Source organism: Manis javanica, chromosome 7 (genome assembly GCF_040802235.1).
Source record: "Manis javanica isolate MJ-LG chromosome 7, MJ_LKY, whole genome shotgun sequence".
In the NCBI taxonomy this organism is placed as follows: Eukaryota; Metazoa; Chordata; class Mammalia; order Pholidota; family Manidae; genus Manis; species Manis javanica.
Genome location: NC_133162.1, coordinates 78054715 through 78071476, shown reverse-complemented (window position 1 = coordinate 78071476; position 16762 = coordinate 78054715). Strand labels below are relative to the sequence as shown.

Here is a 16762-nt window from a genome sequence, read left to right as displayed (position 1 = left end):
CTTAAATTATTATAAGGATATATTACATACATAATACTATTATATATCCTTAAACTATTATAACTACATAAAACTACAGCTGTATCTTTAAACTTTTCAGTAGAATATTCAAGGTCATATCCCAACATGCAACATCAAAGCTGGAGCCACAAAGAGGGCCAGTGTGGCCTCCAGGTTTGCCCAACAACACTGTCCAGTAGTAAGAGAATGGGCCCGTAAGGAAAACTGATGGTGCCTGGTGCCAGAAGTCCTTAGCCAAAGCAAGTGCTTGGCCAGGAGAGAGGAGATACGCTGCAGACTGAAGGCCAGTACATGCAATTTAGATTCCCAAGAGGGGTCAAGGCTGACACAAGTGATGTGAAGATAACCTGGGACAGGAGGGACTCAGCTCAAGACAGGGCATGCTGCCTGTGACTTCCCCCATGACTCAGGGAGCCCTGAGCAGAATCATTCCACCACGTGTGTGAATTAGGTGAAGCAGAGGTAGTTATTGGGAAAATGACTAATGTTTGGATTTTCCCAAAAATTCTGAACCTGAGGAAAGTCAAGGAGGAAAAGCATTCCTTTGCTAACAGGAGAAATACAAGAATATTCAAAATGCTCAGGAGTTAACAAAAGGAAAAGAAGATTTGCTGGGGCTCCTTCAACATATCACTTCTAAGAAAGGGAAGTGTAAGTCTGACTGTCTCCAAGATGGAAATCACCTTCAATGAAGTACAGAAATAGTCTATGGTCTCTAGATCCTCCAAGGGCCTTTCAATGCTTGTTCTGCTGAGAACGGTGTTTGATCCTTACAGATGAGGAAAGGGGGATGGAGAAGAAGTCCAGGCCACACGCACCCAGAGCCCTTCCTGGGCATTTGCCATATTGTGTAACCAAGTGACCTGTTTGCATTTCCGTCTCCTGCACTGGCCTGTGGGCTCCTTGTAGGTTCAGAAATGAAGTCATGATTAAAATTACAGGGATAGATTGCAGTCATTTATCACAGAATGTTTCTGTTTGCTTTGCTGGGTAACCAGTGCCCCAAGCTTCTGTTTTCTCACAAGTCCATGGGCTGGACAGGCAGGTCTGCTGCTGCTCTAACCTGCCCTAACTCACGCGGCTGCACCAGACCCAGGTCAGCTGGGCACTGTGTTCAGTGGGGAAGGCTGGGCTTCTTCTGTGTGGCCTTCCTCCCAGGCTTCTTCATATAATAGCAGAAGCACCCTGAGAGGGCTGGCCCCTGCATATGATGGCTCTGCTTGCATCATGTCTGAGGTCCCACCAGCCAGTTCAAGTCACCTGGTGAAGCACAGCATGAAGGGTGGGAAACAGACTCTACCATTTAATGGGAGAAATCAGCAGTCACACTGCAAAGGGACAGAGACATTGGGAGGTGATTCAAGAAAGGCTATTTTATACCAATTCACCACATATTGTTTTTGCTATTTTTCTCTCTGTTAATAATTACTGTTTTTTTTGGTTGAGTTTTTTTATTATTGTTTCTTTACTCCTAAATAATTCATTACCTTCTTTAGTTTATAATATGGGGGAAAATGTTACAGGGCTCTGCTTCTACTTCAGAATAATGGATGCAAAATATTTCAAGGCTTACAGACTAGAAGTGTTTCTGGCAGCAATTCATACTATCTGAATTCATGTTTCTTAAAAAAAAAATGGATTTTTTGGAAGCATTTTTATTAAGTTGATAGTAGAAAGCACTTTGGCCACATTTTGATAACAGAAAAACCTAAAGCCATTATATTTCATTTGAAGTACTCCTGCAAAAGGAATTCTGGTCACACATCCACTATATAATATAGCATACAATACTGGCTGTGCAGACAGCCCCAGCCAACTGTCATCTCAGGCTTCAGGAAGCATCTTCTCTGCTTACCACAGTGAAGTGGAGAAAATCAGAGCAGGGCTCCCTTTACCGACTCACACTTACCTCTCTCACTGTCCAAAATATGTCTATCCAGGCAGGACAAATCTTCTCAAAGACCCCTGTACATGCCACTGTCAACTCTACCCTTGTTCATTCTGATACACCCTCTTGGGATGCTCTCCACACTCTGGGTATCACCCAAACTTCCTGGCACATCTCAAAGCTTATCATCTCTGCGAGCAAATAGCAAAACAAGTTCCCCTTCCCCTTTCTTACTACGCACAGCACTTACTCAATATTCTTTAAAATGGTCTTTTGATTTATGATAATGGCTAAGGCTATGTGTCAACTTGACTAGGCCACAGTACCCAAATATTTGGTCAAATGTTATTCTAGATGTTTCTGTGACGGTGTATTTTTAGATGTAATTACCATTTAAATCAGTAGACTACAAAGAAGACTGCTCTCTATAAAATTGGTAGGCCTAATCTGATCATCTGAAGGCCTTAAAACAAAACTAACAGAACAACAAACAAAAAACACTGACCTTCCCTGGAAGAAGAGAGAGAATTCTGCCAGCAGACTCCTTTGGATTCAAACTCCAGAATCACCTCTTCTCTGGGTCCCCAGCATGCCAGCCTACCCTGCAGATTTTGGACTTGGCAGCCTCTACAATCACATGAGCCAATTTCTTACAATCAATCAATCAAAATCTCTCTCTTTGTCATTCCCTCTTTCCCTCTCTCTGTTCGGAGAACTCCAACCAGTACAATATACTATATAGTTTCAGATTATTCTTTAGCATATATGCTTCAATATATGAAGCTTAGCCTACTAAAAGGCTGAATTCTATCTGGACCATTATACATCTCTTCCGCATTCCCTATAGTGTTCTGGATCATTATGTGCTTCTTTAGTATTCGTATTTTATATATTTTATAACAGGGATGCAATATTTCTGGAACTTTACTTGGTGTTTCCTTATGACTAAACCTAGCATTCTTCCAGTTTCCTAAATTTTTTGTCTCCACCGACTATGACATGCATGTAAATGAATAACAAAGCAGGTAAGTTGAAAGAAAGAAAAGCAACACTGTCCCCATTTTTCTATGGAAAATCCCAAAGGTAGTTAAAGTCTATGAAGAATCAGTCATTTAATATTATACTAATTTGCACATGGGTGGTGGGGTGTAAAAAACTTGTTTACTGTTTTCTCTATGACCCAGGAACCCATTCTTTTTAATTTTCTCCCTCTAGATAGCACTTTTTGGTGAAAAAACTACAGTTAGAGAAAAAAATGTTTCAGTTGATCACCAAAGTAATAACCCAAGACCTAATTTTAAAATAATATGAATGTAAATCAGGAAACAGTTATTTGTTTTTAAAGTCAGCCATCACTTGTCCAGAGATTTTTACCTCATTATAAATCACTTCTCTTTGAGAAGACATAAAATACCTGAATCAATTAACCTAATCAAGCAAATAGCATGTATTTTCATAGGGGTAAGAAAGCCAGTATGACCCAAACACTGAAATGGCCCATCCAACATCTTCTGAGCACTTTCTACGTGCCAGGCTCCTAGTGGTACTGGGATATTTTAGAAGGGAAGTGATGCTATCCATTCCCTCCCTAAACATACAAAATGTTCACATTTAGTAAGCTACTCTTAGTGTACATTTCTGTCTCCACCTGTTGAGTCATGCATATAAAAAATCTACTGATTATACCTGTTAAAGTGAGCAGATTATGCCCACGATGGAGTAGCTCATGTTAAAACCCCACATCAGCAAACCAAAATTTCAGTAAGTTCCTGTGCTCTCTTCTACCAGAAAAGGCAGGCCTAGGTCAACCAATCAGGACTTGCCTGCTCAGCACAAGTTACTTAATCCAGCCCCAAACCTTCCCTTTGATCCACATAAGGGAAGTAGCCCTGCTTTAACCAGTCAGCAGATACCCAGTTCCTGCTTCCTTGTTCCTGCTCACTTCAGTCTACAAAAATCTCTCTTGCCTTGTACAGCTATTCAGAGCTCCGTTCTTTGGACTAGACTGGATGTTGCACAATTCATGAATTGCTGAATGAAAGCCTACTAGATCGGTAAATTATCCATGGAAATTTTTCTTTTAACTTAACTCTGTATGTCAGGTGTGCTTATTACTGCAATGGTACAATTTAATTTAACACCATGGAAACTAATTGCAAATGAACAAAATGTGGCTACAAAAATAAGAAGTTACTACTTACATAAAAAATAAGTTGAATAGTTTGGGAATTATCCACAAAATCTTACTATTTTCCTTAAAATTTTTGACAAGTTGATTATACGACAATCACAAAAGATTAAGGAAAAACATTCCAAAACTCCAGAATTCTTCATACAGATTGCTTCAAAAGTCTCTAAAGTTTCGATGTACTTTAAAAAAACAAAATAGAAAAATACAGTTGACCCTTGAACAACACAAGGTTAGGGACACCAACTCCATGTAGTCAAAAATCCGCATGTAACTTTTGACTTGACAAAAACATAACTACTAATAGCCTACAGTTGATTTTATGCTAGTAAACAATTAAACAGACTAGTATCTGTATATTTTATGCATTCATGACATACCTTATTCTTAATTCTTTCAATATTTCTCTAGTAGTTGGTCTGTGAATTTTCTCAAATTGCTGCAGATTAACAAAATTTTTCCAACATATGAGTTGGAATGTGCAGTTTAAACCCATGTTGCTCAAGGGTAAAACATATGGATAGTTTATACCAGAACAATGATCAGAACTCCAATCAGTAGACCCATACTCAAAGACTACTACCCTAGATCAAAAGATTGGACTCCTGCATTCCCCACTACTATCAGAGCAATCCATCAGTAGCAGTAATCTTGCATATGAATGCTTCCTGAAGTCAAGTTATTAAAATTTACTTACATCCCACAGTAGGGAGGCAAAAATTTGATATATATAATAGCGAGAGACTAAAGACAACCTAAATGTCCATTAGTATGAGACTGGTTGAATAAACCACACCACATTCACACAATAGAGTATGGTATAGCTACAAAAAAAAAAAAAGCATAAAGAACGTCTCTATATACTTGTATTGAGTGATCTCCAGAAAATAATGGGAAGAGTGAAAAACAAGGGAAGAAAAATATATATAGTGTGCCATCATACATCTAAAATGGGACTGGGAGGCAGAAACGAACATGTACATGTACATGTGCATGCACATGCATCACGAAAACTTGCTTATATGCTTTAAACGGAATGGGGGAAGGAGACAAGGATCAAAGCTAGATGTTTTTTATTCTGCCTCATTCTGTATACTTGGCTGTGAAACCATGTACAAGCTTTCTGTATTATTAACAAAAACAACAACAAAACCCTTTTTAATCTCAAAACTTCAAAAGCAAAATGAATCCTAAATATTTACTGAATCAGTATAGCCATACATAAGTTATTTCAAATGGCTTAGAACACAATTTTGCCATAAATCCCTACAGGAAACTACCCTAAAAATTAAAAGAATTGGAAATAAGTGTTTTTTAACTCTTAAACTATTTTCAGTAATCATACTGTAAGCAGTAATACTGATTTAAAAAAGTAATGGTATCATTATTAATAGGAAACAAAGTTTTCATTATTAATAGGAACCAAGATACATATTCAACCAGGAATATGCATCTTCATATTCATATTGAGATACAAATATGAAATCAAAGAAGTTCAGTAAAAGCCTCTATTCCTTAATTTTTACTGGAAAATCAGGATGAAACTCAGAGTATTTTATTTTATTTTATTTTATTTATCTATTTATTTATTTACTTTTTTGAGAGGGCATCTCTCATATTTATTGATCAAATGGTTGTTAACAACAATAAAATTCTGTATAGGGGGGTCAATGCTCAATGTACAATCATTAATCCATCTCAAGCCTAATTCTCATCAGTCTCCAATCTTCTGAAGCATAACGAACAAGTTCTTACATGGTGAACGAATTCTAACATAGTGAATAAATTCTTACATGGTGAACAGTACAAGGGCATTCATCACAGAAACTTTCGGTTTTGATCACGCATTATGAACTATAAACAATCAGGTCAAATATGAATACTCGTTTGATTTTTATACTTGATTTATATGTGGATCCCACATTTCTCCCTTTATTATTATTATTATTTTTATTTTTAATAAAATGCTGAAGTGGTAGGTAGATGCAAGATAAAGGTAGAAAACATAGTTTAGTGCTGTAAGAGGGCAAATGTAGATGATCAGGTGTGTGCCTATGGACTAAGTATTAATCCAAGCTAGACAAGGGCAGCAAAAAATCCACGGATGCAGAAGATTTCTCTCAAAACAGGGGGGGTGAGGTTCTGAGCCTCACCTCTGTTGATCCCCAAATTCTCACCTGATGGCCCCCCTGTGACTGTGCCTGTCTTAGGTTGTTCCTCCGTTGAGGAATCTTACCCGTCTCTGGCTAACCAGTCATCTTACGGGGCCATACAGGGAAATGTAAAGTTGGTAAGTGAGAGAGAAGCCATATTGTTTGAAAAGGTTAGCTTTTTACTTCTTTTCAGATTTAAGCCCTGTGGCTTCTATGCCCAGCACTTGTCTCGAGGTATCTTTACCACCTGGAGGAATTATGATATTTGGTAAATTCGATATGAGGCACGAATTCTATTGAAGGGTTGTAATTAGGAAGGAAGAAGAAAAGCTATAGAGGTAGCATATGGAAGAAAACATGGGAGGATTGATTATTTCTTTGACATATCTTCTTGTAGAGTACCTTAAGCATGTATAGGTTTTAAACTACTAACTACCTTACATTCACATATTAACATAATAGGAATATGGTGACATAAACAAAGCAAATCTATAATTACCATCCATCTCCAGTGAAGCCAAGAAAACCATTTAGGCACCCTGCATTTGTGAAAATTTGTCTATGATATGATGAATATTGTCCAACTGTACTTGAACAGTCTGAGAGAAATCAGACAAATTAAAGCAACCCATTTCTGGGATCTGTTCACATCCCATATGTTCTTTTAACCGTAGATAGTCTATAGTCATGAGATTTTGGAGTGCTACAACTTGCACCCCTCCCAACTCCTGGTTGAGTTCCAACAGTACAGATCCGGTCAAATTTGTTGTCTCACTGTATGCACATGCCAGCCTAGACATCTCCCTCCTCATTCCAATGGCAAGTCCAGGAAACGGTGGGCTGGATGCAGCCACAACCACAGCATCGTCCAGATCCCTGTGGAGGCTTTTTGATGATCATCCTCCTGCACAAGTCCTCCAGAGAGTGCTGATGCTGGAAGCTCCTCCTCATATCGTATCTTAGTTCATTTTCTGGGTATCCAAGCTAGGCCTTGATCTTCTGCATAGAAACAAACAGACCCTTTGCCCACACTTTGACATGCCCTCTGTACCACTGTGTAGAACTCACTGGAGGTCAGCACACAGTAACTGCTTTTTTTTTTTTTTTTTATTAAGAGAAAGGAATATTATCAGAAAAGAGTACCTCCATAGCTGATCATCTGACACCCTTTAAGTGATCAACATTAAGGATATTTAAAGCATGCGTTGATCTTTGATTTACCAATAGTTTTATTGTATCAAGGAGTAATCCCCCTTTGGAGTATTTTATTTTACAAAACAACATATTTCCTAGCCCTGTCTGCCGAGAAAACCTTCAAGTAACCAACCAACCTATGGCATCCAGACTATGGTTCCCACTAAAAGGAACCAGGCTTCCTTGAGGAAAGGGTTGGTTCCAGATCCACAGTTGGAAATGTCCAATGATGGACATGGACATATTGTCATACCAGAAAGCAAGAAGCATTCATGTCAAAAGGACCCAGGAGGCAATCTGAAGGTGCTCTCACTGGCCAAAGAAGGGACAATTTGATCATTAATAAAAAGAACTGTAATGGACTTAAAAAACAATGAAATACGTTAAAATTCATGTTGTTAATAATTTTTTTTAAGTAAAGAAAAAAATCACTCACCATCTTTAGAGATATTAAGGACCCTCCCAAGAGTTATAAATAAACGGAAATGAAGAATCACTCAATTTAACCTTTTATCCCAGTATGAACTATACCTCTGGGTAACAAAGTAATTGGTAAAGAGAAATTTCTCTATATAAGTATTATAGCTAATAAATGAAGAAGGAATGATGAATTAGAGTAGCAACATCTTGCAAACCCCAGATTGAATAACAGATCTATGCAAATTATAACACCACAAAGAAAAAAAAACAATCAGACATTGTGGTGTTGGAAACTACCCTCTATGAAATATTCTTTCAACAAAAATGAACCTAGGGGTGAGGGGCCAAGATGGCGGCATGAGTAGTTCAGCAGAAATCTCCTCCCAAAAACATATATATTTTGGAAAATACAACAAATACAACTATTCCTAAAAGAGACACCAGTAGATACAGTACAACAGCCAGGCTACATCTACATCTGTGAGACCTCAGCATCACACGAAGGGGGTAAGTTACAAGCCACGGCCCAGCAGGACCTGAACGCCCCTCTATCCCAGACCATGGCAGGAAGAAAGGAGTCAGAGTGGGGAGAGAGTGAAAGTCCAGGACTGCTAAACAACCAGCTCTAGAAATCTGCACCAGGAGCACAGACACACGGTGCACCGGGTGCTGCATATTAGATAAACGGAAAAGCAAAAGCTGTGGGCACATCATCACAACTGGCGCCCCTGAGACAAAAGAAAAGTGAGTACTTTCTGCAAGTCTTAAAGGGACAGGGACCTCACAGCTGGACGAAGTTGTCCTGACACACCCACCCAAGCACCTGGGAATCCAGGGAACTCTAGGTGAACTAACCCCCTAGGCGGCAGCACAGCTCTGAAGCCCCTCATGGCAATAAGCAGCCTGCCAGTTATTCCCCCAACCTCGCAGACCCTGACACACCGGCTCAGTAGTGGGAGAGCAACAGTGCGCGCCGGGTGAGGCAGCGCCAAAGGGATTGGGAGTAGCCTGTGTAAGCCCGCGGCAGCGGCGGCTGAGCAGCCTGGGGAAGGCCCGCGTGGACGGCAGCGGTGGTGGTGACAGAGCAGCCCACGCAAGCCCGCGATGGCGGCACCTGAGCAGCCCAAGACCAGCACACATGGGCTGGCAGTGGTGGTGACAGAGCGGCCCGCACAAGCCTGCCACACCAGAAGGGGCCGGGAGCAGCCTGTGCAAGCCCGCAGCAGCAGCACCAGAGTGGATGGAAGCGGCCTGCGCGAGCCCGCAGCAGCAGAGACTGAGCGGCCCAGGAGAGGCCTGCACGTGCGGGGGTGGTGCCAGAGGGGACCAGGTGCATCCCATGGGAGCCGGAGGCAGGGGAGCAGCCCATGAGCAGCCGCACCCTGAGCAGCTGCTGAGCCTGGCACACAGCTGCCCGGGCCAGACCCAAAGGCAGTTGTCAGCACAGAGCTGCCCGGCAGGGGCACTGCTTTTGCAGGAGAGCGCACCCGGCATGCCTGCCACTCTCCACAGGGCTCTGCGCTACTCTGACAGAGACCCTGCCCAAAGTAGCTTAGGGGATTAACCTGGAAGCTGCTCCAGGAGTGCGGGTAACCAACACAGGCAGCGGAGAAGGGCAAGGTGATGAGCAAACAGAAAAGGACTTTGTTCTCCCAGTTGACACATGTGCTACCGGCCTACAGCTACCTCTATCACCATGAAAAGGCAGAAGAATTTAGCCCAGTCCAAAATAGTCCAGACAACCCCTGAGAGAGGGCTGGGGGAGATAGACCTAGCCAATCTCCCTGAAAAAGAATTCAAAATAAAGGTCATAACCATGCTGATGGAGCCACAGAGAAATATGCAAGAGCTAAGGGATGAAGTCTTGAAGGAAATTACAGAAATGAAACAATCTCTGGCAGGACTTAAGAGCAGAGTGGATGAGGTGCAAGAGGCCATTAATGGAATAGAAACCAGAGAACAGGAATGGAGAGAATCTGACACAGAGAGGGATAAAAGAATCTCCAGGAATGAAAGAATATTAAGAGAACTGTGTGACCAATCCAAATGGAACGATATTCGCATTATAGGGGTACCAGAAGAAGAAGAGAGAGAAAAAGGGATAGAAAGTGTCTTTGAAGAAATAATTGCTGCAAACTTCCCCAAACTGGGGAGGAAATAATCGCTCAGACCACGGAAGCACACAGAAATCCCAAAGGAAGGGACCCAAAGACGACAAGACCAAGACACATAATAATTAAAATGGCAAAGATCAAGGACAAGGAAAGAGTATTAAAGTCAGCTAGAAAGAGGAAAAAGGTCACCCACAAAGGAAAACCCATCAGGTTATCATCAGACTTCTCAACAAAAACCTTACAGGCCAGAAGAGAATGGCATGATATATTTAATGCAATGAAACAGAAGGGCCTTGAACCAAGAATACTGTATCCAGCATGATTAACATTTAAATATGAAGGAGGGGTTAAACAATTCCCAGACAAGCAAAAGTTGAGGGAATATGCCTCCCACAAACCACCTCTACAGGGTATTTCAGAGGGACTGCTCTAGATGGGAGCACTCCTAAGGCTAAAAAGATGTCACCAGAGAAAATAAAATCACAGCAAAGAAAGAAGACCAACAAAAGACTAACTTAAGGCAAAAAATATATCAACTACCCACAAAAGCAGTCAAAGGAAACACAAAAGAACACAGAACAAAACACCCAACATATAAAGAACGGAGGAGGAGGAATAAGAAGGGAGAGAAATAAAGAATGACCAGACAGTGTTTATAAAAGCGCGATAAGCAAGTTAAGTTAGACAGTCAGATAGCAAAGAAGCTAACCTTGAGCCTTTGGTAACCACGAATCTAAAGCCTGCAATGGCAATAAGTACATATCTTTCAATAATCACCCTAAATGTAAATGGACTGAATGCACCAATCAAAAGACACAGAGTAATAGAATGGATGAAAAAGCAAGACCCATCTATACACTGCTTACAAGAGACTCACCTCAAACCCAAAGACATGCACAGACTAAAAGTCACGGGATGGAAAAAGACATTTCATGCAAACAACAGGGAGAAAAAGGTAGGTATTGCAGTACCAGTACAGACAAAATAGACTTCAAAACAACGAAAGTAACAAGGGATAAAGAAGGACATTACATAATGATAAAGGGCTCAGTCCAACAAAAGGATATAACCATTATAAATATATATGCACCCAACACAGGAGAACCGACATATGTGAAACAAATACTAACAGAATTAAAGGAGGAAACAGAATGCAATGCATTCATTTTGGGAGATTTCAACACACCACTGACTCCAAAGGATAGATTCACAAAACAGAAAATAAGTAAGGACACAGAGACACTCACTGAACAGCAAACTAGAACAGAAGGACCTAACAGACATCTATAGAACTCTACATTCAAAAGCAACAGGATACACGTTCTTCTCAAGTGCACAAGGAACATTCTCCAGAATAGACCACATACTATGCCACAAAAAGACCCTCAATAAATTAAAAAAGATTGAAATCCTACCAACCAACTTTTCAGACCACAAAGGTACAAAACTAGAAATAAATTGCACAAAGAAAGCAAAAAGGCTCACAAACGCATAGAGGCTTAACAACATGCTCCTAAGTAATCAATTGATCAATGACCAAATTAAAATGGAGATCCAGCAATATATGGAAACAAATGACAACAACAACACAAAGCCCCAACTTCTGTGGGACACAGCGAAAGCAGTCTTAAGGGGAAAGTATATAGTAATCCAGGCATATTTAAAAAAGGAAGAACAGTCTCAAATGAATAGTCTAATGTCACAATTTTTGAAATTGGAAAATGAAGAACAAATGAGGCCTAAGGTCAGCAGAAGGAGGGACATAATAAAGATCAGAGAAGAAATAAATAAAATTGAGAAGAAAAAAACAATAGAAAAAATCAATAAAATCAAAAGCTGGTTCTTTGAGTAAATAAACAAAATAGATAAGCCTCTAGCCAGATTATTAAAAGAAAAAAAAGAATCAACACACATCAACAGAATCAGAAACAAGAAAGAAAAAATCATGATGGACCCGACAGAAATACAAAGAATTATTAGAAAATACTATGAAAACATATATGCTAACATGCTGGAAAATCTAGAAGAAATGGACAACTTCCTAGAAAAATACAACCTTCCAAGACTGACCAAGAAAGAAACACAAAATCTAAACAAACCAATTATCAGCAATGAAATTGAAGCGGTAATCAAAAAACTACCCAAGAGTAAAACCCCTGGACCAGATGGATTTGCCTCGGAATTTTATCAGACATACAGAGAAGACATAATACCCATTTCTCCTTAAAGTTTTCCAAAAAATAGAAGAGGAGGGAATACTCCCAAACTCATTCTATGAAGCCAAAATCACCCTAATACCAAAACCAGGCAAAGACCCCCACCAAAAAAGAACTCTACAGACCAATATCCCGATGAACGTAGATGCAAAAATACTCAACAAAATATTAGGAAACTGAATTCAAAAATACATCAAAAGGATCATCCACCATGACCAAGTGGGATTCATCCCAGGGATGACAGGATGGTACAACATTCAAAAATCCATCAACATCATCCACCATATAAACAAAAAGAAGGACAGAAACCACATGATCATCTGCATAGATGCTGAAAAAGCATTCGACAAAATTCAACATCCATTATGATAAAAACTCCCAACACAATGGATATAGAGGACAAGTACCTCAACATAATAAAGGCCATATATGATAAACCCACAGCCAACATCATACTGAACAGCAAGAAACTGAAAGCTTTTCCTCTGTGATCGGGAACAAGACAGGGATGCCCACTCTCCCCACTGTTATTCAACATATTACTGGAGGTCCTAGCCATGGCAATTAGACAACACAAAGATATACAAGGAATCCAAATTCGTAAAGATGAAGTTAAACTGTCTCTATTTGCAGATGACATGATATTGTAAAGACTCCACTCCAAAACTACTAGAACTGATACTGGAATACAGCAAAGTTGCAGGATACAAAATTAAAACACATAAATTTGTGGCTTTCCTATACACTAACAATGAATCAATAGAAAGAGAAATCAGGAAAACAATTCCCATTCACCATTGCATCAAAAAGAATAAAATACCTAGGAATAAACCTAATTAAGGAAGTGAAAGACTATACCCTGAAAACTGTAAGACACACTTAAGAGAAATTAAAGAGGTCACTAACAAATGGAAACTCATTCCATGCTCTTGGCTAGGAAGAATTAATGTTATTAAAATGGCCATCCTACCCAAAGCAATATACAGATTCAATGCAATCCCTATCAAATTACCAACAGTATTCTTCAATGAACTGGAACAAATAGTTCTAAAATTCGTATCGAAACACCAAAGACCCTGAATAGCCAAAGCAACCCTGAGAAGGAAGAATAAAGTAGGGGGGATCTTGCTCCCCAACTTCAAGCTCTACTACAAAGCCACAGTAATCAAGACAATTTGGTACTGGCACAAGAACAGAGCCACAGACCAGAGGAATGGAATAGAGACTCCAGACATTAACCCAAACAAATATGGTCAATTAGTATTTGATAAAGGAGCCATAGACATACAATGGCGAAATGACAGTCCCTTCAAGAGATGGTGCTGGCAAAACTGGACAGCTACATGTAAGAGAATGAAACTGGATCATTCTCTAACCCCATACATAAAAGTAAATTCTAAATGGATCAAAGACCTGAATGTAAGTCATGAAACCATAAAACTCTTAGAAACATAGGCAAAAATCTCTTGGACATAAACATGAGCGACTTCTTCATGAACATATCTCCCCGGGCAAGGAAAACAACAGCAAAAATGAACAAGTGGGACTATATCAAGCTGAAAACCTTCTGTACAGCAAAGGACACCATCAATAGAACAAAAAGGCATCCTACAGTATGGGAGAATATGTTCATAAATGACATATCCAATAAGGAGTTGACATCCAAAGTATATAAAGAGCTCATGCACCTCAACAAACAAAAAGCAAATAATCCAATTAAAAAATGGGCAGAGAAGCTGCAAAGACAGTTCTGTAAAGAAGAAATTCAGATGGCCGACACATGAAAAGATGCTCCACATTGCTAATCATCAGAGAAATGCAAATTAAAACCACAATGAGATATCACCTCACACCAGTAAGGATCACCACCATCCAAAAGACAAACAAAAAATGTTGGCGAGGTTGCAGAGAAAGGGGAACCCTCCTACACTGCTGGTGGGAATGTAAATTAGTTCAAACATTGTGAAAAGCAGTACAGAGATTCCTCAAAATGCTCAAAATAGAAATACCATTTGACCCTGGAATTCCACTTCTAGAAATTTACCCTAAGAATGCAGCAGCCCAGTTTGAAAAAGACAGATGCACCCCTATGTTTATCACAGCACTACTTACAGTTGCCAAGAAGTAGAAGCAACCTAAGTGTCCATCAGTAGATGAATGGATAAAGAAGATGTGGTACATATACACAATGGAATATTATTCAGCCATAAAAAGAATACAAATCCTACCATTTGCAACAACATGGATGGAGCTAGAGGGTATTATGCTCAGTGAAATAAGCCAGGCGGAGAGAGACAAGTACCAAATGATTTCACTCATATGTGGAGTATAAGAACAAAGATAAACTGAAGGAACAAAACAGCAGCACAATCACAGAACCCAAGAATGGACTAACAGTTACCAAAGGGAAAGGGACTGAGGAGGATGGGTGGGAAGGGAGGGATAGGGCGGGGAAAAAGAAAGGGGGCATTTCGATTAGCATGTGTAGATCCTGATTCAAACAAATCACAGGGAGGGCTGTACAACACAGAGAAGACGAATAGGGATTCTGCAGCATCTTCCTACACTGATGGACAGTGACTGTAATGGGATTTTGGGGGCAGACTTGGTGAAGGGGGAGCCTAGTAAACATAATGTTCTTCATGTAATTGTACATTAATGATACATAAATAAATAAATAATAAATAAATAAATAAATAAATAAATAACGAATTCACTGAATGAAAGTGAAAAAAAAAAGAAGAGAAGTGAAACTAAATAAAAGCAAACCTCTAAAAGTAACATGCAGTTCACAGGAAACAAGATGTGGAGTCAAGGAGAATAACATAAATGACATCACTGGGATGCATCCAGCAAAATTCATAGCATGAGCAGCTCTACAAGATAAATAACAGGACTTCTTCAGCAAATATATTTCAAGAACAAAGAAAATAAATAAGGGGAACTTATAGATTAAAATACAGTAAAGAAAACATATCCTTTGTAATGTATGGATGGATTTTGTTTAGATCCTGACTCAAACAAATCAAGTTAAAAAAAAAGGATCAAATAACTTTGGGTTGACAGTGGTATTGTAGCTAACACTGAGAAAACAGCTCTTTCAGTGAAAGTACTAAATATTTAGATAGAATGATATGACAGCTAGAATTTGCTCAAAGATGCAGTTGGAAAGGGCATATAACAAAAGAGGCTGTGAGTAGATGCCAGCTGGTGGACAGACACACAGTCATTCATTGAACTATTCCCCTACTTTTGTGTATATCTGACATTTCCATAATTAAGTTTTGAAGGTGTGATGAATGACTGTATATCTATTTGCCTTAAATTAATAATAAAATGTTCGTTCATAGTATATACACTTTCCTACAGTTCTTTCAGTATAAATGGCAATACTGTACTCTTTGAACTGTCTGTCCTCTAGGGTGCATGTCCTGTATGTCTCTAAATTTTAAATGAAAAGCACAGAGCCTGCCACATAAGAGGTGCTCAATAAATGTTAAGTGAACAAATTCTGTTTGCTATACCTCTCCCCTTCTCTGGTAAACCCTCCAACAACTCTCACATTAACAAAGGGCATACTGCCCCATAGGCTGGTTCCATGTACTTTACATATACTAACTAAATCAATCCTCACAACCCTATGAGGCAGATCCAACTATGTGCATTTTACCCAGGGGAAACTGAGGCACAGAGAAGCGAACTGGCATGCTCAGGGTCCCTCAGCTGGTGAAGGCCAGCCCAGATGGCCAGCAGCAAGCCTAGCCCCAGAGTCTGCTCTGAATCAGAGGGCTGTGAAGACTGTGCCTGCCATTCTTATTTCCTCATTTAGCAGGGCTGTTTCCAGCCCTCTGACTTTATGTTCTTTATCTTAGGGCTCTTAAAAACAACAAATGACATGAGAAATGTGGAAAATGTTTTGCAATCTGTACAGTGATATACAGATAGTTAAATGTATAGCAGCCACAAACATGCTATGAGTTTTTGTTCAACTTTGTATTATAAAACACAGTATAATAGATTTTTAGGAAATAAAATCATCCCTAAGGCCATTTCTTTTATTACTGATTCATATACATAAATTTGTAACTGGAAATGCTCTTATGGATACTGATACTTCAATAAACATGAACCTGAAATCTTTGAGATTAAGACCTCCAAAAATATGACTGGATATTTGCATTTCCTTCTTGGCTAGAATCCCTGAAACAAAAATTCCAAGTGTGTATTACACTTGTCATGGTTTTCACACAAGAATAAAAAGTATAGGAATTTCTAAGTCACCAAACTTATTTCTGTAAGATGATACAACAGTTTTCCAGGTTAGAGAGCCTTTATTTTTTTCAACCTTCATGGTCCCAAGAAGAATTTCAAACAACCTTAAAAAAAAGGATACACACTAGACATGTCATCATGGCACCCAGACCAGGGAGACACCACAGGCAGTCAGGTTATGATCACGTGGGCTTTCCTTTCCCCACACAGTCAGTCATCAGACCCAAGGTCAACCAATACACTGGTTGGGGAGAGGCTCGTCAGGTGAGCTGACATGTGGAATCTGGACACACAGG

At 39.6% G+C, this 16762-nt stretch overlaps 1 protein-coding gene across 5 annotated transcripts in view; it reads right to left on the bottom strand.

Moving 5' to 3' along the window:
• Positions 1-16762, bottom strand: part of MARCHF8 (membrane associated ring-CH-type finger 8) — a 190355-nt gene that overhangs the window by 124182 nt on the left and 49411 nt on the right. The gene's annotated exons all lie outside the window — the stretch shown is intronic.